This window comes from Mobula hypostoma, chromosome 17 (genome assembly GCF_963921235.1).
Source record: "Mobula hypostoma chromosome 17, sMobHyp1.1, whole genome shotgun sequence".
Classification (NCBI taxonomy): Eukaryota; Metazoa; Chordata; class Chondrichthyes; order Myliobatiformes; family Myliobatidae; genus Mobula; species Mobula hypostoma.
The window spans coordinates 33,947,708-33,971,026 of record NC_086113.1 but is presented as its reverse complement, the minus strand read 5'-3'; the positions used below and the strand labels follow the sequence as shown (position 1 = coordinate 33,971,026).

The window sequence follows — 23,319 nt, the reverse complement described above, 5'->3', positions numbered from 1 at the left end:
TGGACAGATAAGGAAGGGGAAGGATAGGGATTTCTACAGGATGGCATCAAGTAGGCGTTTTGTGTAGGCCAGGATTAAATCAGGGGATTGTTGTGTGGCATGGCTCGAAGGACCTACTCCGCACTGTATCTCAATAAAAATAAAAAATATAATTAAATGGACCATCTTGAAGCAAGTTTGCATTATCTAACTCCATGAGCAGGAATTTGCTCAGGTACGTTCTTAGTGCCTCATGATGGTTGTTTTCATGAGTTTTCAAGCTGGGTATTGCATGCTAATGTGTATAATGGGCACAAATCTACAAAATCACAGGCCTTCACTGAATTTGTTCCACAATTTATTTTCTGTAGAGTATAGCATTATGGGAGCTAATCATCAGAACGTAAGATAATACGGCCTAATGTACTACAGACTGGTGCTAGAATGTGGCAACAGCCATGGTGGAACAAATGGCCTCTTCTATTAAATAAATGTTCTAGGATCTTATGAAGGCAGTTACCAAAAAATCACAAGAAATGTTTTTATTCAGGGAGGTTTTGGATTGTGTGGATAATGTTAGCCATAAAGATATGCTGGCTGATCTGCAGCGTAACATATCAAAGTATATCCCTGCCATATCATAACACTGTTCCAACTAAAGATATATTTGCTTAGAAAAGCAACAGTATTTTCATGTCTGCCAATGAGATTTCAGATGAGTACAACGTGACTCCGCCAGTTGTACCGTCAGTAATGAATTCTGAGGTAATATAATGCTGCTAGTTACTCTCTTAAACTGTCAATTTGTGTTCATGATGACTGAGGTGCTTAAAAGCTGTTCATTATCATATTATTTCAGCGACTTCACAAATATTGTTAAACCCAGCAAAAGGCAAAATACAAAATAGGTTCACAGTTTTTTCAATAAGAGAAGCAGTCTGAAGTGTGCCTGGAATATAGACTGGTTGATGCACCATTTTAAAACAATTTTTGCTTTTAGATAGATTTAAAACCAAGAGAATGGCAGAACATTTGTAAACATTTTCAAACAAAACACTGTTGCCAAAAACCCTGAATTTGTAAAACTAAAATATAGTACCCCTCAACAGCGGAACATTAAAATACCCCTACTTCTATTTTGACACTGTCTCTCACAAAGAAAGTTGATTGCGTTAAAGGTTCTGTTTAAGTTGGACACTTACATATTGCTTTGCTATTGTATTAGGCTAAGAAAGGATAATTTAAATGTCCCAACTCATTTCAAAAGACAAACTAAAAAGATTTTAATTTTACCTCAGTAACTAAAAAGTCAAAGCAGATTTCAAATGATATTATTAATTGAATGCCTGTTTAAGCTTGATAGTTAATGAACATCAGCTGAGTTACAGAGGAAATGTTTACTGGAAGAATATGACACATTTGGGGAAATCTTTCCCCATCTTGCTTTGCTACTATCAATTAAATTGCATTGATGGTTGTTGTTAAGCTCACTGAAGGAAGGAAGTCTTTAGCAAGTGAAGGTGACCTAACAGTACTGAGTAAAATCATTGGCAGCTACACTGCACCAATCTCTGTATGCTTTTACAAAGGACGGAAAATTGCTGGCGCCACTGGGCCTCAATTCGGGTCACCATACAGCTGAAAATACGAAATACTATGCTATATCATGATAATGAATGCACTGGAGGAAGGTGAGAGATGGTATGAGTCCCTGCGTGCATTAATCACCCGGGGCAAAAGGCTTCTGGCAGGCTTATGCTGACAACTCTAGTTTCACAGCATAAGCGACTGGAAAGATTGCCTTCTTTGTCAAGGGGAGGCACCAGAATAACATTAGAAGCATCAAATATCCTCCCTGACGCAGTATGGAAAGCTCATCTAGAAGGTGACAGGATGAAATCTGAAACCTGCAGAAGCACTTAGAGACAACGAAGAGCCATTCACAACTGAATGAGCCAAAAAAGGTAGGAGTAGCAATGAAAATTAAATGGCACTGGAAATATTCTGAAGAGACTGGAAGCAATTTCATTTGTTAGAAAATATCAAAAGTTGTGTTAACTCTTTGCTTCCACAGGACTAATTAAAAAAATATAGGAAACAGAAATGTATTTGTTTTTCAAATGGTATGATGTTCGGCTCCATTGTTGTAACTGCTGCAAATTCATGGTAACTACTCAAACTGGAAAATTTAGAGCTCATCCAAATATTAAAAAAAGGGGTCTTAAGTTTTTTTTAAAAGGCTGTTTTGGAAAAGTGATGTTGGAGAGTGTTTGATTTGATCATTCATCCAGAAAAGTGTGTCATGACACTAAGAAATCAGCAATACTTTGCAGTTTCCCAGTCCACATTAAGGTAAGTCTCTGGATAACGACGTCTAGCTGCTTGGGAGTTGTACTGACATTATTTGACTTGTATTTGAGAAACTTTAGCCCTGAATAGATGCTGGAGAACTGATGTTAGGCTGTAGCGGTCCTGTCACTTCACTGGTACAACACTGGTGTAGTTGCCGCTGAGAATCTCACGACTGGTTACAACATCACAACACAGTGCTGTACAATTCAGAGTGGCCAAACATTTTAATTTGTGACAGAGGGGAGAAGTAGGAGAATAACAAGAAACAGGAGTCTATGGAATGACAAAGACCCAAAACACTCAGGCTGCCTACCACTATAGCTGTAACCCAATGAAATACTCTCCTAACCAATGCTTCTCAACAATGCCCCAACAATCCCTAGGACCATAGGAAGTACAGCAGAACAGAGGGACCTAGAAGCAGAAGTACGTGGTTTCCCAAAAGTGGTAGACAGGTTGGTGAAGGCAGATTTTGACACACTAGCTTCCATCAGTCAGGGACTGAGTGTAGAAGTTGACATGCTGTGTTGCAGTAGCACAAGATGTCGGTGAGTGTGCATTTGGGATGTGTGGTGTTCAGTTTTGAGAACCCTGCAACAGTAAACATGACATTAAGCCAGAAAGAATACAGAGGAGATTTGGGACTGGAGCAACTGAGTTGTGGAGAGTGGATGAGCAAATTGGGATTTTTTTCCATTGGAGTGTGAGAGGACGGGGTGATCATATGGAAGAATATAAAACCCGGAGGGGCATAAATACGGTGGGTGCATACAGTCCCTTTCCTAGGGGTTGGAGAAGCAAGAACTAGAGGGCATATGTTTAAGATGACTGAGGAAAGATTTAGTAGGAACTGAACATCAAATTTTTCAACCCGAGGGGGGCGCGGGGTGGTCAGTATATGGAAAGAGCTGCCAGAAGAAGTACTTGAGACAGGTGCATTAACAATGTTCAAAAAACACTTGGACGGGTACAAGGGTAAGAAGGGTTTAGATGGATATGGGCCAAACATGAGCAAATTGTAACTAGCTTAAATGGGTAACTTTGTTGGCACAGATCATTTGGGCTGAAGAGCCATTTTTGTGCTGTCTGACTCTAATCCAATGTAATATGTGGCACATTCCAGTCATCTAGTCTTTGAGTACCCTCCAACCTCAAGGATACTTGCAATGCAGGTGATAATTCAAATTTCTTCTTGCCCCGCTTTATTGAAAAGCTAAAATCCACCTCTCAAGTAAGAGGTACCCACTGGTAATGAGAGCTCTCCATGAAGCAATGAGTTAATGAAGAGCACGGGTAGTGCTGAGAGCCTGCCAATATATTGGTAATGAGACAGATGATTCAATATAGGTTGCACTGATTTTGGGCCTGAAAACTAGCCCAATAAATATCCAGGCATCTAGGATTTCCTAGCCTTTTTAGAAGCAAATGGACTTGCTGTATATTTTATTAGCAAGGCCTATATTTATAAGTGTAAATAAATATTACCATCAGACTGAAAATTCTTAGTCAAAATTTAATTCTGTTACAAGTACATTTCCTTGTACACTCAAATTTATCTGATATTGTTGGTTTGACTTTAACAATAAATCATAACTGTCCGTGCAATTGAATTAACTTTCATTTCTGCTCTGACAGCTTAAGATAGAGTGAGAGGTGGGCTGCTCCTAAATCCTGGAGCTTTGAACATTTCAGCTTTATGAACATTTACTTTGTTTTGAACATTGGATTTTTTAATCTATGTAGTTCTCAACCAGTTAGATTAATGGGAGTGTAGGCATTGGGACAGCGCTCTAGTCTGTGATTTATTTTTGTCCTCCTCCTACCTTCCTTCCCCCAAGCTAGCCCTAGCACATTCACAGACCCACTGTGTTGCATTTTTGTAACTCTTGGTAATTTAACTGCCAACTCCCTTGGGATGGAGGGGTTAACTTAATGTCAGAGGCAGCAGGTTATGACTTCTATGTAAGTCTGTCAGCCTGCTCCAGTTGGGATCCATCGTTTGCAGAGGTTGACAGCAATTTGATGGTGGGGTGGGGAAGGGGAGAAGTTCCTTTAGATTACAAATTATAGCCTTCTGCTGCAGAAATATTCAGCGACCAAATTTCTTCCCATCCATAATTTTAACATAAAAAAATAGAAATGAAACAAAGTTAGATTGAAATGACCCAAACCAAACACATTGGTGAAGCCTACAGGGATTTATGGATTCAGTGATTGGAGTTAATTAACTTTAATACGTTTTTACTCATACCCATTTTTATTTTATTAAGCAGAGGCTGGATACTCATTTCCTCCTCTTATAACACATTCCTATTTTGCCAAAAATTTGGGTGTTTCCTTGTACATTTTGATTAAAAAAGTTAGTAAGTCAGATTTGATTTTAATAATTTAAGTAAGTTACTTACTAACTAATCAGTATACAGTACTTGGTTCATTTTGCTGCTGTTTCAATGTGAATTTGCAACTGGACCACAAATGAGCTTTTATGAAATTGTTTACAATGCCCATTAGAGGTACAGAACACCTAAGACATTGGGCCCAACTAAGAAATGCTGGCAAATTAATACAGAACTGCCAGCATATACTCCTCTCCATGTACGAAAATCCAGGACGACTGCAGAAGCCTGTATATAGGTGGAAGTCCAGTGCTTCCTAAGGGTGCCTGCTACCCTGTCTGTGCTCTGTCTCTGGACTTATTGAACGTGCATTGCTAGAATGGCCACAGGACAGCTTCTCTATTCCTTCCTACTGAAAGGAATAGCTGCTAGGCTATTGACCATTGCTACATAAAGCATGCTTTATCTACTACATAGGAAAAGAACCAGGAGCAATCTGACATGACTGCTCCTTCATTTAATAAGATCATGCCTGATTGTTTACCTCAGCCATTTTCCCTGCGTAACTTTAATCCTTTAATTAACCGTAATATTTTAAAATAAGTCAATCTCTATCTGTAATATACTCAGCAACTGAGCCTCCAGAGTCGTTCTGGTTAAGGAATTACAAAGCCCTACATGCTTGGTGAAGACATTTCTTCAAATCCATCTTGAAAGGCTGCTCTTTATTTTCAGACTGTGAGTCCTAGTCCTAGAAATCCCAGTCAGGGAAAACTTCAACACTGCATCTGCTCTGTTAAGTCCCTTAAGAATATCATACATTTAATGAGATCACATCTCATTCTTCCAAACTCCAGAGGTCATAGTTTCAGTCTGCTTAATTTTCTCAGAAGACAAATTCATAATTTCAGGAATCAATCTGGTGAACCTTTGCAATATTCACCCTTTCAAAGCATATCATTCTATAGGTAGGGAGATCAGTCTTGTACACAATAATCCAGATGCAGACTCATGAGGGCTCTATTGAATTGGAGCAATCCAGCCCTTCTCTTACAGTTAAATCTTCTTGCATGTTGACTTTCAGAGTATAAGACCCTCTGAACACCAATCTTTCAATCTCTTTCCTTTAATAATAATATTTCACCCTTTCTTCTGCAGAAGTGAATCACCTTACATTTTCCACATTATGTTCCAATTACTAAGCCCTTGTTTATTCACTCAATATCCCCCTGTAGCTTCCCTGCATCTTTCTCAGAGCTTATACTGCCACCTAGTTTTGTATCAACAGTAAAGTAATCTTGGCCTGTCAATGACATGGAAGATTTTTCATATACAAATTTACCTTGCCCCAAGTCTTGCTTATTCATCACCCCGATGCTCACTAAATTATATTAGTTCTTGTTCTGTGACAGCATTCCATTTTTTAAAAATTCTCATCATTTAATGAGTTCACCCTAATTGCCATAACCTACTCGAGCACTACATCCACTGAGATCACTCAAGCTCCCTCCATTTCTGGTATCTTTCAAAACACTAATTTTAATTTCTCCACAAAAGTCATCCATGAAGATGGTTTTCAGAAAGCTTCAGCACTGTTCTCTCCTCCTTAAAACCTATCTCCTTGTAAAAGTTTTTGTTTGCTGTCTTAGCATCTAAGTGATCTCCTGTCAAATTTTACTTGACAACAACTTGCAAAGAGCCAGGGATGTTTTACTACAGTAAGGTCGCCATATAAATTCAACGTAATCTGGCCCTCCAAAAGTATCGGAACAAATAATACAATACACATGCAACCAACACAGATGATTATTAATCAAATCATCCCAGTCCGGAGAAAAAGGCAGTCACACATTGAGATCTATAATGAAAACAAGTGGGCAGAAAATGTGAAGATTTGATCAGTTACATGTGGCATGGCATAATCACTCAACTCTGCCACTATAAGATGTGAGTTAAAAAAAATAAAAACACAAAAGCTCTATTGTGAAAGCACACACTGCAGTAGATTTAGTATCTGTCATAGCACAACTTTCCTCTAGAGGCCAAGAGGGTGACAGAGCAACAGATTTTCCAGATCAGTCAGTTCCTGGAACTGAGCCAGCTGAAGAAATCTGCACTGATTCAACAATGGCGCTTCAAGGTTGATCTTGCATAGACCAAAAGTGCTGCAGTTTGAGAGAGAACACCACATTTCATTGCTGATCTTAGCCTGAGTGCAGACTTCTGGGAGAAAGCAACAAGAACTGTCAATTGAAAATAGTTTCAAAAGCTTTGAACAACAGTCAGCAGTGCATTTGTCAAAGTGATAGTCAAGTTTCAAATAAATGATTTTTATTTTTCTGATCATGCTAAAGTGGCACTTTATTTTTTAAAAACTAAGCATCAGATTTAGGGAACTTACTTAAGTTCCCATTATCAATTGGGGAAAGTGGTAATAGAGGTACAGTAACATAATATAAACTTTTACAGCTCTACTTTTGAAAATCAGTGCAATCTGTTAGAATATTGCACTGCATTTAACAGAATGAGAATTAAAATGATTGGGCCAGATTTATTTACCACATGCTCAGACTCATTTACCACTTGCTCTTTAGCTAATATCCAACTTCAGTGGTAGCATTTTCAACTGCTGAAGCTGGAGAAGAGCTGGACATTTGATGCTGCACGTGAGCTCCTGCTTCACAGGTGGATACACCAACCAGTCCTGTAAAGTGTGTGGATGTACTGTACAGAGGATCCAAGATACAGTTCATAGCTGCTTTTGTCTGGGATGGCTGGTGGTAACAGCATAACTTTGATTGAAAGGGGTGGCACAAGTTAATAGTTTAGTTACACAGAATCTGATTTAATATCACTGACATAAGTCATGAAATTTGCTTGTTTGCAGTAGCAGTATATTATGATACATAATAAAAACTATAAATTACAATAAGTATGTACTAAAAAATTGAAAATTAAATTAAATAAGTGGTACAAATAGAGAGGAAAAAATAGAGGTATTGTTCTTTTGGGTTCATTGTCCATTCAGAAATCTGACAGCGGAAGAAAAGAATCTGTTCCTGAAATGTTGAGTATGTGTCATCAGACTCCTGTACCTCCACCTTGATGGTAACAATGAGAAGAGGGCATGTCCTGGATGATGGATGCTGCCTTTTTGAGCATCGATTTTTGAAGGTTTCTTGAATGCTGGGGAGGCTAGTGCCCATGACGGAGGTGGCAGAGGTTACAACTTAGTGCAACTTTTTCCACTTCAGTGCAATGGACCCTCCATACCAGACAGCAATGCAACCAGCTGCAATGCCCTCCATGGTACATCTGTAGAAATTTAAGAGTGTCCTTGGTGGCATAACAATTTCCCTCAAACTCCTATGAAATATTGCCACTGTTGTGCCTTTGTATTTGCATCAATATATATATGTCAGGCCCAGGATAGATCCTCAGAGATGTTTTACACCCAGGAACGTGAAACTGATCATACTTTTCTACTTCTGATTCCTCGATGAAGACTGGTGTGTGTTCCCTCAACTTAGCCAAACTGACATCCACAATCAATTCCCTGGTCTTACTGATGTTGAGTACAAGGATATTGCTACACCGCTCAACCAGCTGATTTATCCTGCTTCTGATCTATATTTATCTTCCCAAGGGCAGAGAGATAGATACACTTAGACAGATATCTATCTTCCATTGTGCAACTGAATAATGTTACATCCTGGCTTGCCAATGTCCTTTGAGTGTTATGGACTATCAAAGTTGCATGTTGCATGTAAATATTGCTAATTTTTAAAAATTAAGTTGTAATGCATACATTGTAAATATCTGCTTTGCACGGACTAGAGTGGCACTGCAATCTCACTGTCTTGAGCAATGACAATAAAGTCGTCCATGGCCTCCTCTACTGTCACGATGAGGCCACACTCAGGTTACAGGAGCAACACGTTATATTCTGTCTGGGGTAGCCTCCAACCTGACGGCATGAAAGTCGATCTTTGAACTTCCAGTAATACCCTCTCCCCTCCTTCACCACTCCCATTCCCCTTTTCCCTCTCACCTTATCACCTTACCTGTCCATCACCTCCTTCTGGTGCTCTTCCCTCTTTTCTTTCTTCCACGGCCTTCTGTCCTCGCCTCCTCTCCTATCAGATTCCCCCTTCTCCAGCCCTGTATCTCTTTCACCAATCAAGATCCCAGCTCTTTACTTAACCCTGCCACCTTGGTTTTCCTGTTACCTTCTGTTACTTCCTCCCCTGCCCCCATCTTCTAATTCTGACTCCTCATCTTTTTTTTCTCCAGTCCTGAAGAAGGGTCTCAGCCCGAAATGTCGACTGTACTATATACTCTTTTCCATAGATGCTGCCTGGCCTGCTGAGTTCCTCCAGTGTGCATTGCTTGGATTTCCAGCATCTGCAGATTTTCTCTTGTTTGTGATTGGACAATAAAATTCTATTCTATTCTATCCTGTATGCTCCCTCATCACCATCTGAAATTTGCTGACAATAGTTGTGTCATCAGCAAATTTATAGAGGGTGTTTGAGCTGTGCCTAGTCACGGGTGTAGAGAGTACAGCAGTTGGCTAAGCACGTAATTTTGAGATGTGCCAGTGTTGACTGTCAGCGAGGTGGAATGTTATTTCCAATCCATGCGGGCTGTTGTCTCCAGTTGCAAAGGGAGGTACAGTGGCCCAAACTTTGCAGCTTGTTGGCTAGAACTGAGGGTATGAATGTGTTGAATGCTGAGCTGTAATCAATAAACAGCAGCCTGACGTAGGTACTTTACTTGATCTTAAACAATGTCCCTTGCTTTAAGGTACTTCAAAATTTTTATCAACATTTTAAAACTATTTAATTAAACTGAAAATTAAATGTGAATATTTTCAAAGACCTCTGATTTTCAAAGGCCTTCAACATCTGTGATTTATGTAGGCTGTCAGGATGTTCTAAGGGCAGGAGTTCAGGTTTTGTGGCCTGAGAACTATTTGCAGCTCACAGTCCACTCTGCTCCATGGGATGCTCAACTGGTCCTCGGTATCGATAACAGGATGCTGTGGGCGGGCAGACACTGCAGCTGGCAGGTTCAAAGTTGGGCCAGATTCTTGGTGGGTGAAAGGGTGTATTCGATTAACTAGTCTTTGTAAAGATGCATCTTTCATCAGATAGTCAGTGTCTGTTCAATATACAACGTGATCCAAAAAGAAAGCTTACAGAAGAACGTTAGTCTTGGAATTAAATTTCAGTGTTCAGTGAGCTGTGCCCAAACTACTCTTGAAATTGCAAAAATATTGCAGATTTCCCTTTGAATTCAGTTTGAGATTAACACATGTAAAACTCTCAAACACCGAATACAGTTAGCAGCAGGATAGATTCTGAATACTTTTGTTTCATTCTAAAATGCTTATTTCTGTATTTATTAGTGGTAACTCCTATGCAGTTTAAAAAAAAGCCAAAAATGGGGTATCATCAAAAATAACAAGCTTTACTACATATTTCCACTTGTGAGCAATTTTATTAAAATCTTTGAACAGTAAAAAAATTGGACATGTTATTGAATTGTTTTATTCATATCTAAAAGATGGTTAAGTCGTAAATAATGAAATATTTTGGATATGTAGAAACATTTTAAATGTCTGCTTCAGAAAAAATGAAGGTTTTCAAAGCCACTGCAAATGGTACACTCCCAAAATTGAATGCAAAGATTACGGAAAATAAGATTTTGGCATATCTGGTCACAAGTCTTCTCATTTAATTGTCCATGACTGTTTATGCTCAACAAGATGATTCTACCCTGACTGCCCTGATAGTATTGGGAGATATTCTATTCTATTACTTTATAGCTTCTAACGACACAGAAGAAAGCCACTCCCTTCATTGGGTCCCTGCCAGCTCCAAGTAGAGAAAGTTCATTCCCTCTCCTATCACTTCCCTATATTCTTGTAACTTTTTCCCAATCAGGCATGCATATTCACTCCCCTTTGATTTCCATAAGACCATAATACATAACAGCACTATTTGGCCATTTGGCCTAAGTCAGCTCTGCCGTTCCATCACAGCTGATTTACTATCCCTCTCAACTCCATTCTCCTGCCTTGTGGGGAGCGCCAACATATCTTGGACTGTGCTTTATGTTTTTCACTGCACATTTTGATACACATGTGACAAACAAAGCTAATCTTTACTCTTTCCTTGGATCAGGAAGTCGGTGGCTGTCACCATTACAAAATCCCACTTGCGGGGATTTCTCTTTACCATTAACCCAAACTGAAGGTAGGCAAAATGACAATACGTCTGGTCATTAACTAGCTTCTGTCAATTGCCTAGCTGAAGTTCAATTTGTTCCATATAGGAAGAAACTGGAGCACTAAGAACAAAGAAAGAACATGCAAACTACTCACAAACTAGCATCTGAGATCAGGAGCGAATCAATGCTGCTGGAGCTGAGAGTATCACAAACAGTTCGAAAAAGCTGCTCTAATTTTGAGCAGATTTGATATGGAGTTCAACTACAATAGAACAATCAAGAATGCCTTAAAGTCTCTTTGGTCTTGGACCCCTGCTCCCAATAAAAATTCAAAATTATTTGCTATCTGCGAGTACTCAAAATATAGAGATATAGTAAAATGTTAAATAAATGGAAGTTTTTTATTTAAATTAATTTGACTCCTCCTTAATCATGTACACAACTGCATGAACAAACTTAAATTTGTGGTGCTATATCCACACCAGAAAATACTATGATTAGAAAACAAAGGCAAAATACATTGAGAGTGAGGGCACAACAGCACTGTGCATTCGATTATAAAGAAAGGGTTGCTTGAAGACAAATTTTCTTCTTCCATCTTAATTTATGGAGCAGTTGAAAATATAATGTCCACAGCTTCTGTTAAAAAAAAAACCAATTTCATTTTTGAATTTGAGGGATTGAAGGATCCTGTGTGCACACTGAACAGAAATGAAAATCTGTGGGTGGCAAAAATTTCTTTGACCAAGCCTAGAATGAAACTATAGCATAACCTCATGTTGATTACACAGAATAGAGCACAGAAAAATGCACATATGCAGGAAGTTTAAGGGAATTATTGTTGAAACACCAGAGAAAATGTAAACAAAAAACTTTGAAAATAGTTTTAAGTTCAGAAGGGTTTCATCAAGATAGATTTTTATTCATTGATATCTCCTATTCAATTCTACTTTTATATGAGTGCTCTGAATATATATCCAAATTAATTAACTGAGGATTTGAATAATTTTCATGTCGTTCTTACTAACAGTTAATAATAAACTGCTTGAGACAAATGAAACAATCCCCATTTAAAAATTATAAAAGTGATAGAAAAAAAATTGTGAACCGAACAGTATCAACATTTACAGTATACAGTGTGGAGCCATTGTTAATAACAAAACTCCGTTTTCATTACTACAGATAACTCTATCAAAATATAGATATGAAAACAAATTTTAATGATAGTTTTTACTCTTTTTTCCCTTTCCAATAGCAACTTTTCCAATGTACGCAATCTTCTTGAATTGGCCTGGGCAGACCAAGTGGAAGATGGAAAGGAAATAATGTTCAATGTCTTCACTTTAGAAACGTTTGGCCATTGGTAAATATTTAAGCTAACTTAAATGTTTACTGTTTAGTGAAAGTTAGCAAGAAATGTGCGAGCGATTCACAAAATGAATGAAGTTTTTTTGAAGCAATTAAGTTTCTAGTACCTTGAAACAATTAAACAAAATCATATCACAAACGCAGCTGACAAAATATGTTCTTAGGAACTTCATTGCACAGAAAATATTTATTTTCATTAAACACCTCGTATACAACTACATCAAGGAGGATAAGCAAAATCAGTAAGTATTTTCCAAACCTCTGTTAGTTACAATTGAAAATCAAATATTCTTCATTCTGCAGCATGAAACTGAATATAAGCAGTGTCTTGACAGCAGTCATTCAGTTTACTGGACTTCTCTGAAGCCAGCAGTTAAACGGGGAACCATCAGCTACCAACCGCTGCTCAGCATGGCTTGAGCTTCCACATCATCTGTTCTGCTGCTGGATTCAGCATTCAACCCTGGCCATATTTCCATATTATGAAGAAACTCTTGCTATTTAGTAGTACAGTACATAAAAATGAAGTAGAAATAACAACTCAACTATAAATTCACCTTATAGAGAGTTAGCAGAATTTTGGCAGTTCAAGTGACAAAGAGATCACCTTATATCTAGCCAAGTAACAACTGTAATGTGTGTTTTAGAGTATGTGAGATTCTGAGAAGTAGGAATCCAAAAGTGATCAGGGAAAAAGGAGAGCCAAAAGCGTGGAAAAGAAGAATCAAATATTGGCAAATTTCATCATTAACCTGAAGTAACTCATTGAAATAGCATCAATATTTAACAGTAATAATGGTTTACATTCAGATTTGCCCCCAACTTCTTGACATTTCCATAGTAACTATGGAAAGTCTCCTACATTTAACAGTTAGACAATATGAAAAACCTAAGACTAAAGCTGAAGTACGTGATATCATAGGCAGATAACTCCCGGTTTATGTACATCAAAATTTCTGAAACTTCTGTTTCTTCTAATACTGTTAAAACTAATTACAGTTCACATAAAAAGCATAACTTATGCCTGACTTAGTTTATTTATTTCAATCACTGTTTAAAATACGGTGTAGACACTATGATAAAAAGCACATAAAAGCTTTGTGTGTGAAGAATAATGAAGCTTTCAGGGTTTTTGTGATGCTGTAGACGCATAAAACTCTGCTAAGTGATGTAACTTTCATATCAAAAGATCTTTAAGTATTGTGTTCCAGATATTACACCAAGGATGCAAAATTTACTTGCCCTTTAAATTATGTGGAAGCAGTGAATTGCAGTCCTTCTAACTCCTGACTCTCAAGTTACAGATAGCTATGCATTTCCTACTTTTCCCTCATCTCCCACTAAAGCCCTTTGCTGCTTCATCATTTCAGATGTGCAAGTACTGCAGCCTGTCAGACAATAGAGTATAGGAAAAAAGAATTAAAATGAAGATATAAAATCTGCCTATTTACATGTCCAAGACTGAGCTTAGATATTTCTACCACCAGTTATTTAGAGAAAATCAACGAGGCAGGATTTGAATGTGTTCAGGCACTGGGCACAAGTAGACTTCAATAAAGGTAAGTGAAATGTGAGCATCATGGAGGGTGAGGTCACATGGGTTCTGCAATGGACAAAAGTTTAAAGGTGATAACCCAGTGGATGCTTGAGGAACTACTCAATATGCAAAAAGCAGAAATGGTAACCTCTTGTCCCAATCTTTCCCTGTGTCAGATACAAATTTCCTTAACAAGTACTTCAATATTTGACTGAATCTCTCAATCAGGCCTTTCATTCTCCACTTGCTATGAAGTGGTCTTCAAGGCCATGATTCCCAGCTCCTTATGCAGATAAGCCATGAGTCACGAGGTGAAGTTTGTTCCTTGGTCAGTAAGGATCTCTTCGGGAATACCCACATGAGAAAAGAGCTAGACAAGGGCACTGAGTAGCTCTGGTGTAGTAACAGAGTGAAGAGGGAATACCTCAGGAAACCAGATAGCATAGTCACACATCACTAGTATGTATTGGGACTTTGAGCTGCTCTTCTCCATTGGGACAACAATGCCCATTGCAATGCGCCTGAATGGTGTGTTAATTATTAGCATGGACTGCAGGGGTGCTCAGTCATATTTACAGAGAGCACTGTTTTTTTGGCACTCTGTACGTGTTGCAATATGTTTACATGTCAGTGTTCACTGAAAGCCAGATAAATTGGCTACCTAATCTTAGGTAAGTTTTCTGTTGCTCAAGATGCCTTGCGCATGGTGATGTGTGTGCTAGATGGAGTACCAATGGCCAGCAACTATTTGGCACCACCAACTTTCTACTGCCTGGATCTTTACCCAGGTAGAAAATTTGGTTGTGAATGCTAAAAACAGTCTCCTGAGTATGCACTGTGGTTATTCTCAGCTAAATATTTTTCATACAGAGCTTTTAAAGAAAGATCTGATCTTTGAGATGTGACAATGCCCTGTGGCACAACCCTTATAGCACCCCCCTCCCCCACAATATCATCATCAATAGCTATATCAACAGAGGCAGGAGAACCAACATATCTCTCAAGGCACCGCTGCCAGTGTGACTTTCTAGGTCTTTTGGTTCCTCCCTCACTGCCAACTGGTACTTTCTACAGCACCCCCACTTTCATCAAATATTTGTCATCTAGCTCAATAGTGAGATCTGCCGAAGGTTCAGACTTTCAGTCACCATGGGCACATTGGACAGGCGTTTGGTGACTGTAGTCAACACCAAGTCAGGGCAAGATTCATCTTCATTAATGATAGTGAGCTACCAGTATCTAAAAGAGCTTTAACAGGTTTTCCATTAACTTTAACTATTATAAACATCGGCTCCTTCTCATCACATTCTGATTGCTTTCATTACCATACATATAATCATTACAGTCATTATCATCATCCTCACATTCTCCCTCTCTTGGTATTTGGCACATACCTAACAATTTGTGCTTCTTGAAAGGTCACACAGAGATCTAATGATAAAAATCTTAGATGAAACTACCAACTACTTGCCCTCTATTCACCCACCCCTAATTCTACAGTTACCCTTAGAGTCCCTTGGAGGGTTAGAGTCTCTTTGCTTTGGAATGATGGCAGTGATGGTGCCCCCCCCCCTGCTGTGGGCATTGAGGCACTATAAATGGGTCACAGTGAGTCCATCCACTGGCTTATGCTCTAGGACAAATGTCCTGGTGTCCAGAGGAAGAAACCGCTGCAGCTGCTCCAGAGCAATGGCCTCACCAACATCCTCCTTGGAGTTCTGCTCTGGTTGAATCAATTGGTGGCAGAGATCCCTCAGGCGATGATGACTCCCTTGGTGGTATAGTACTGGAACGGAAGCATTAGCGATAGGTTTCTGCCTTGATGTTGAACTTAGCCAGCAGTGCCTCCTTCAGAGTATGATAATTGTTAGAACTCTCTTCTCCATTGCAATGTAGCCTTTGAGAGCTCTATCTATCAGCAGTTGCACAAGTTGGCAAGCCCACTCCTCTGGCCATTGCTATGCCAGGCCGTCCTTTCAACCCTGAGGAGATAGTTCTTAATATCATTATCATGTTGATAAGAAGGCATCTTGAGACCTTTCTGCAGAGCAGTAAGGTTGAAGTGCTGGACAAATGACTCAGGCTGGGTGATGGTCTCAACAGACATCTGCAGGCATTGGAATTCCTTTGTAAAAGCATCATTTCTCCTCTTCTTGGCAGACAAAAAGCTTCTGAATAGATTAGCATGGAGGATTCGGAGGTGTTGCCACTTGAAGGCCCTTCTGCTTCTGGCCTGAGTTTAGCCCTAGGCTGAAGTTTTTCCTCCTCTGAATTCCCCACTGTTTCTCAAACATCTGCTTCATTTTTAGCCTTAAGGAGTTTCCTGAAATGAGACCACAATCCCACTTCCCCTGAATTGAACTCACCCCTTTGTGACTGGCTAAATGTTAAAAAATATGGCTTATGACCTTTAATTTGACCAAAGGAAAACATGGCTGGAGTCGCTTAGCACTTTAGCGCAAGGGTGTTTATTTGGTGGGTCAAAAATCAATCTTACAAGAACTAGAGAAAATTTGTGAAAGTAGTGAAAAAGCTGCCAATATTTATGAAAATATATCTACAAGAAAGCACAATGATATCTCCGTACTTATTCTTGTCCGGTGTGAACTCCTCTGTCCCTTACTGAGGGTGATGAGCTCCTTTTATAAGTACCAGGACATAGCATCTTTAATTACCAACAAAGTACTTAAGACTACACATGAATTAGAACATGATGCACCCCACAATATAGTTACAATCATACGACAAAATAAACAGCAGTATCTACATTAAATAAAGTATACAAACAACATACACACGTTTATATATCCCCATTACTAAAGAAATAAAATATTCCGTCATGTATGGTGGGAAAGGCACCATAAAGCCATCCCGAGTGCATCAGGTTGGTTTCAGAATCAGAATCAGGTTTATTATCACTGGCATGTGAAGTGGAATTTGTTAACCCAGCATACACCATGGAACTGCCAGGAGACAACAGCATGGCACAGCAGAATGCTCAACATAATTGCACACTTACAAATAAGTAAAAATAAAGAATGAAATTAAAATAAACCTTGGTGTCTGACTCTGAATGTCTGTAGCAATGCAGGAGGAAAACAGTGGGTTAATTATGAGAATATAACGGGGAAGACATTGAAGTGCGTACACTCACCACAATGACAGCAATGTTTGGGTGTGTGTGAATGTGCATGTGTAAGGTGTGTGTTTATCAAGTGCTCTCCGTCACACTAGACGTTTTTGAGGACTTTAACAGAACAAGCTATGGAACTGGTCTGGTAAGTACGCAGAACTGAGAAGACTGCCAAGAAGTCAGAGATCCTGGCGTCAGTATCTTGGAGTTTCTGTCCTGGGGCCAACACACTGATGCAATCATGAAGAAGGCACGTCGTTGGCTCTACTTCATTCGGAATCTGGTGAAATTTTGTGTGTCACCAATGACTCTTTCAAATTTCTGTCTATGCATGATGCAGAGCATTCTGACTGGTTGAATCACACTGGTATGGAGGGTTCAATGCACAGGATTGCAAAAGGCATCTTGAAGAGGCAGTTCCTCAGAAGATGAAATCCATTACCAAAAACCCTCGCCATCTGGGACATGACCTCTTCTCGTTACTTCCATCAGGGAGGAGGTAAAGGAGCCTGAAGATCCATATTCAGTGATTCAGAAATAGCTTCTTTCCCTCCACAATCAGATTCCTGAATGGTCTATGAACACTGCTTCATAGTTCCCCTTTTATTTTGTAACTTATAGTAATTTTATGTCTCTGCAGTGTAAAACAACAAACTTCATGTCAAATAAGACGGTGATCATAAACCTAATTCTGATTCAAAGAACACAAGCAAGTCATAAACATGAGAAATTCTGCAGATGCTGGAAATCCAAAGGAACACACAAAATGCTGAAGGAACTCAGCAGGGCAGGCAGCATCATGGAAATGAATAAACATTCAGTGTATCAGGCTGTGACCCTTGATCAGGACCGGAAAGATGCCGGAATTAAAAAGTTCAGGGGAGGGGAAGGAGGCTGGCTGGAAGATGAAAGGTAAAGTCAGGTGGGTAGGAAAACTAAAGGGCTGGAGAGAAAGGAATCTGATAGGGGAGAAGAAAGGGCCATAAGAGAAAGGAAAAGTGGAGAGGACCCAGGGGGAGGTGATAAGCAGGTGAGAAGAGGTAAAAGCCCAGAGTGGGGAATAGAAGAAAAGGGAGGGAGGAGGGTTTTTTTTTACTGAAAGGAGAGATTGACATTCATGCCATCAGGTTAGAGGCTACCCAGATGGAATAGAAGTGTTGCTTCTCCACCCTGACGGTGGCCTATTTTGGCACCAGAAGAAGCCATAGACTGACATATCAAAACAGAAATGGGCATCAGAATTAAAATGTTTGGCCACAGGGTATTTCTGCTTTGGAGGATTGAGCAGAGGTGCTCCATGAAATGGTTCCCAAATTTATGACAGGTCTCACCCAAGTAGAGGAGGCTACATCGGGAGCACCAGACACATAGACAATTCCAGCACGTTCACAGGTGAGGTGTTGCTCACCTGGAAGGACTGTTTGGGGCCCTGAATGCAGCTGAGGGAGGAGGTGAATGGGCAGGTGTAGCACTTCGGCGGCTTGCAGGGATAAGTGCCAGGAGGGAAATTAGTGGGGAGGGATGAATGGACAAGGAATCACGGAGAGAGTGATCCCTGAATAAAGTGGAGAGAGGTAGGGTGATATGTTTGGTGGTAGGATTATGGGGTGGCAGGTAAGAACAAGAGGTACTCTATCACTGTTAAGGCGGCGAGAAGATGGGGTGAGCATGGATGTTCTGGAAATGAAGGAGATTCAGGTGAGGGCAGCATCAGTGATGGAGGAAGGAAAACTCCGTTCTTTGAAGAAGGAGGACATCTCTGATGTTCTGAAAAGGAAAGTTGCACCCTGGGAATAGATGTGGCGGAGAGGAAGGAACTGAATAAAGGGAATAGCATTTTTACAGGAGACAGGTGGGAAGAGGAAATATCAAGATACCATAGGAAACCAGTCAGTTTCTAGTTCAGAAGCGGACACATGGACCCTGCCTTATGAACATATAAGTGGTAGGTACATGTTGCTCTAATCATTCGTGATAGGAATAGCAGGGCAGGCTTGTGCAAGATAGGCACAAGATGGAAAAAAAGATGTATAGTGGACTTCTCTAAGATCAAATTGAACTAGCCCAATGGATTCCAGAGGAATGAAAGCACGATGACAGATGTCTTGATTCCAGGGCCAATAATGATTCACTTCCCAGGTCATAGTAACAGCAGAAAGAAATGAAATAGCAATAAACTTTTAAAAGGTTGTTGATACCTGTAAACACCAGTGTAAAATTCTTCTTGCTCCAGAAGACGAGTTCAGCTGCGAAGTTAACAGTGAATGCTAGCTACAGCTCCAAGCTCCAAAACCATTGTGTTGTGGCCATTTTCCTGGCATATTTGTGGCTGACAATCACCACAAATACAGCAAAACCTCCAACAACATGGCATTCAGCACAATTTCCATGGTGCAAATGTCATTTTGGATCTCTAATCCCACTTGTAGCACCAAAATCAACAGCTCCATTGAGGCCAGATTAACAGCCATTTAGGTGCAAAACAGTTTTAGTGAAATATTTCAATTTCACCTTGAAATCTAGAATTTACAAGGAAATTGAAGCCACCCATCTGACTTCAACTAGCATCTCCAGCTTGCCATCTTCCCTGCACCTTCTTTTTCTGGCTTCTTCCCCCTTCCTTTCCAGTCCTGATGAAGGTTCTCAACCTGAAATGTTGACTGTTCATTCATTTTCATAAATGCTGCCTGACCTGCTGCATTCCACCAGCATTTTGTGTGTGTTGCTCTGGATTTCCAGCATCTGCCTTTTGGACCTTCTGTGTTTGCAAGAAAATTAATACTTGCTAGCTAATTGTAGAAATGTAAAGCAGCTGAATTACTTCATTTTCCAAAGGGTTCACTGAAGAGACAGTTAGCAGCTAATTCCCAGAAGAGACAGTTAGCAGCTAATTCTTCTAAGGTGCTTCAGACCATTGATGAGCAGTGCCAAATGCAATCTGTTAATTAGGTAAATACTTTTTCCACACCATGAAGGCATCAGCCATAGTTCAGGAAGGTGAAGCAGCACACTTGCTTGATTTGCATATTGTGAGCAATGTCAGCATTTCTGAAGTATTTGTTGAGACAATTACTAACGATGATCTATTTTGTCTAGAAGAGAAACTATATTAATTTACTTTCCACTTCTTACATAAAGCAGAACTTAACTTATAAAAGCTTTGAGTAAATGCAATTGAGTCAAACAAACAAAGGCATTCCTGCATTGTGTTCCTACCATGATGAGTTAATTGATCTCAGATGCTTTTTGCTTTGTCTTAGTTGTTACTGTTCTCATAAAAGAAAATTTTTGCCTAATTGTTCGATCCGAATAGATTTCTGCTATTATATATCATTTTGTTGTCTTCATGATAACTGGTTAATGATGAAATTATTCTCTTGAGTCTGATTCACATTAATATGTGAGGTAATTATGTCAAAATAAAGCACATCTAACAGTAACAGTAAACTAACTAGACTTACAGTACATTGGGAACTCTAATCTAAAGAAATCCACTGTGAAATTTAACAACAAATTGAGCCACCTAAGGGTTAAAACAAGAGGCTGTTATTAAGGGGTTGTGTTCAGATCTTCCTGTTGAGAGTTCCTTTGAGAAAGACTGGGAAAGGAACAGTATTAATAGCCGCTGCCTTATATTTTCCCACAGGCCAGGACAGGATCTCCAGATCAGCTCTGCCTATGAAAAGATGACCTGAATTGAAGAGCACAGCGGAAATAATGCAGGCCCTCATGCAGGGGAAGAGCAATGTACTTAGAAATAGGTCTAGTAAGGTGCAGACTTGCTCTGATCCTGACTTTCATCATAAAATATACTGTACTATGTCCAGCTACTCAGCTGACAAACTTCATTGCATGCTGATTTAAACTAATTTTAGGAGCATTCCCTATAACTTGACAGTAATATACATAATCGGATACAGACTATTACTGCCCCTAGTATTTTTTGCTCCTTTGGCCGGTAGTACAAGCCCACCAACTAAAACCTTATTGCAACCAAAAAAAGAAATGTTTCCATTATTTTAACTATTTTGCTTCAGGGTGACTGAAGATTACTGATAAATTACAAAAGAAAAACTTTAGTTTTGACTCAGTAAACACCCCAGCATAAGTGTTACAATTTACATATTGATTGAATCAATAAATTAAAAAATATGATTAAGGAATACAAAGCATCTGCTTTTCTTTAATTTGCAAATCTGATCAAAGATAGCTATCTCAAAGAGATTTTGCAGATACTGAAAATTATTCCAGGGTGCTTAAAATCAATACTGATGATATAATTCAAGATGTTTTGCTGTGTAAAAATACCATACAAACAATGCCCTGTTTAAAATGTTCTTGCCTGGTTGTATAAACACAACCGCTGAAATTCATTCAACCAATTCTCATAGTCTAAAACACTAGGTAAAATTAAAAAGATCAGCTAATTTTAGTGAATATTATCTTAAGCGGTAACTGAACACAAATAAAGGCTTAACTACAGATATGGGAGCTATTAATTCCCCTCAGCTGGTCTGAAAGAAGAGAATTTGCACTTTATTCTACATAAAATTTAGATAATGCATGACCAGAGATATACTCTAAACGATGCAGTTTTGAACTTGTACTGTTGTGATAGCTTCTTTCAGATGAGTTTTCTTTCCCAAAATGGGCCCTGAATGAACAAGCTAGTTGTGGCCCTGCCCCACACAAAAAAATAGTGAAAATGAAAAAGGAAATGCCTTTAAACCTTTAGGATAGTCAGCCATTTCTTCAAAATAATGATGACCAGGAAATTCCTTTAATTTTGATGATATACTTGATTCAATTCTACCGCTATCAGCATCACACAGGCTGAAAGTCTCCGCTCATTTAAACCTGAGTTTATAGAATTTTTAAAACTTGGCACTAAAAGTAGGTCTCTTTCACAAATCTGCTAGAGTGAACCCACGCGCATTCAAAGTTACTGCTAATTGCACTCATTTCTAGGCTTTCAAACAAGCTTTAAAATGCAAGATGGCTCTTCTAGGTTCAATGACACAGCAAGGTATATTTTGAAAAGTTTGAGGCATTTTTTTTTAAGAACTTACGAAGGAACTAACTTTCTCCAATCCAAATGAGAAAAAAACATTTTGTGCATTTTAGGTGGATTATTTTCTGTGCCTACAATTGCCTCTCTTTTGCTACTTTCAGCTATATTAATTAAACAGCATTTAATCAACATTCTAAATGCACGAAGGTTTTGTTTAAAACATTTTTAATATATATGTTGTGTGATTATATGGGCTTGTGGAAGAGAATGCATTTGGCAATGTGACTTTGAAATCAAATTGGAATGTGGTAGTTTGGTGAATTGTTGGGAGAGTAAAATACTTCAAATAAATGTTCATTGAACAGTGGGAGTAATGGTGATTGCTGGCTGAACCCCTCCCCCACATATACACACAGGGGACTTCCGGTGCTCTCCCATTTTTGTAACGCAGGAAATAAGCATAGCAGTCCACTTTCTCACAGATACAAATTGAGGACATAGATGTAGGTTTCAGGCTATAACTGCCTAAGGTTAGGTGCTCATATAGGCATACATACACGCACACACACCAAATATAAATGTGAACTGAACCCCTTTCTTATGTTCCACTATTGTTTTCTTCAGCCTTTGTCATGTCTAAATTGCTAACTGTAAAAGGAATGTTGTGAGGGCACCCGAAGGTTCGATCCCTGTGTGTCAAACTAAATAGGCATTAAATTTACCAGCCACAACAATGAATGTTGCCACTCCACTAAACCACATACATGATCAAGACTAAGACATGGAGACACAGAACACAACACAGAAACATGCCCTTTGGTCCATCTAGTCCATTCTGAACTGTTATTTATTTGATTTTGTTTGTTTTGTATGTGTACACCTCTATATTTATTAATAAAGTTAAACAGAAAGTAACAGGAATTACATTTTTCATTGTGGATGTCTAGTTCCTATATACCTCCATTCCCCATCAGGAGAGCCTTTAAGCTCATATAGGCATACATACACGCACACACACCAAATATAAATGTGAACTGAACTAGTCCTCACCCTCAATAACTTCTTCTTCAGCTCCTTCCACTTCCTTCAAACCAAAGGTTTCAACATAAGTTTCAAACTTTCAAACCATAGGCACTTGCATGGGTCCCAGATATGCCTGCCTTTTTGTCAGCTATGTGGAACAGTCCATGTTCCAAGCCTACACCAGCTTGCTCCCCAACTCTTCCTATGCTACACTGAGAACTGCACTGGTGCTGCTTCCTGCATCCAAGCTGAGCTCATTGACATCATAAACTTTGCCTCCAACTTCCACCTTCCCCTCAAATTTACTTGGTCCATTTCTGAGACCTCCCTCCCCTTTCTCAAACTC

General features: G+C 39.2%; 1 protein-coding gene and 1 long non-coding RNA gene across 2 annotated transcripts in view; one reads left to right on the top strand and one right to left on the bottom strand.

Annotated features, from left to right (window-relative positions):
* The window catches only part of gmds (GDP-mannose 4,6-dehydratase), a 668,214-nt gene that overhangs the window by 229,141 nt on the left and 415,754 nt on the right, over nt 1–23,319 (bottom strand). The gene's annotated exons all lie outside the window — the stretch shown is intronic.
* Nucleotides 935–23,082, top strand: LOC134357718 (uncharacterized). Its single transcript, XR_010020712.1, has 3 exons — nt 935–1,943; nt 12,157–12,264; nt 20,586–23,082. It is a non-coding gene; the product is annotated as an uncharacterized LOC134357718 (long non-coding RNA).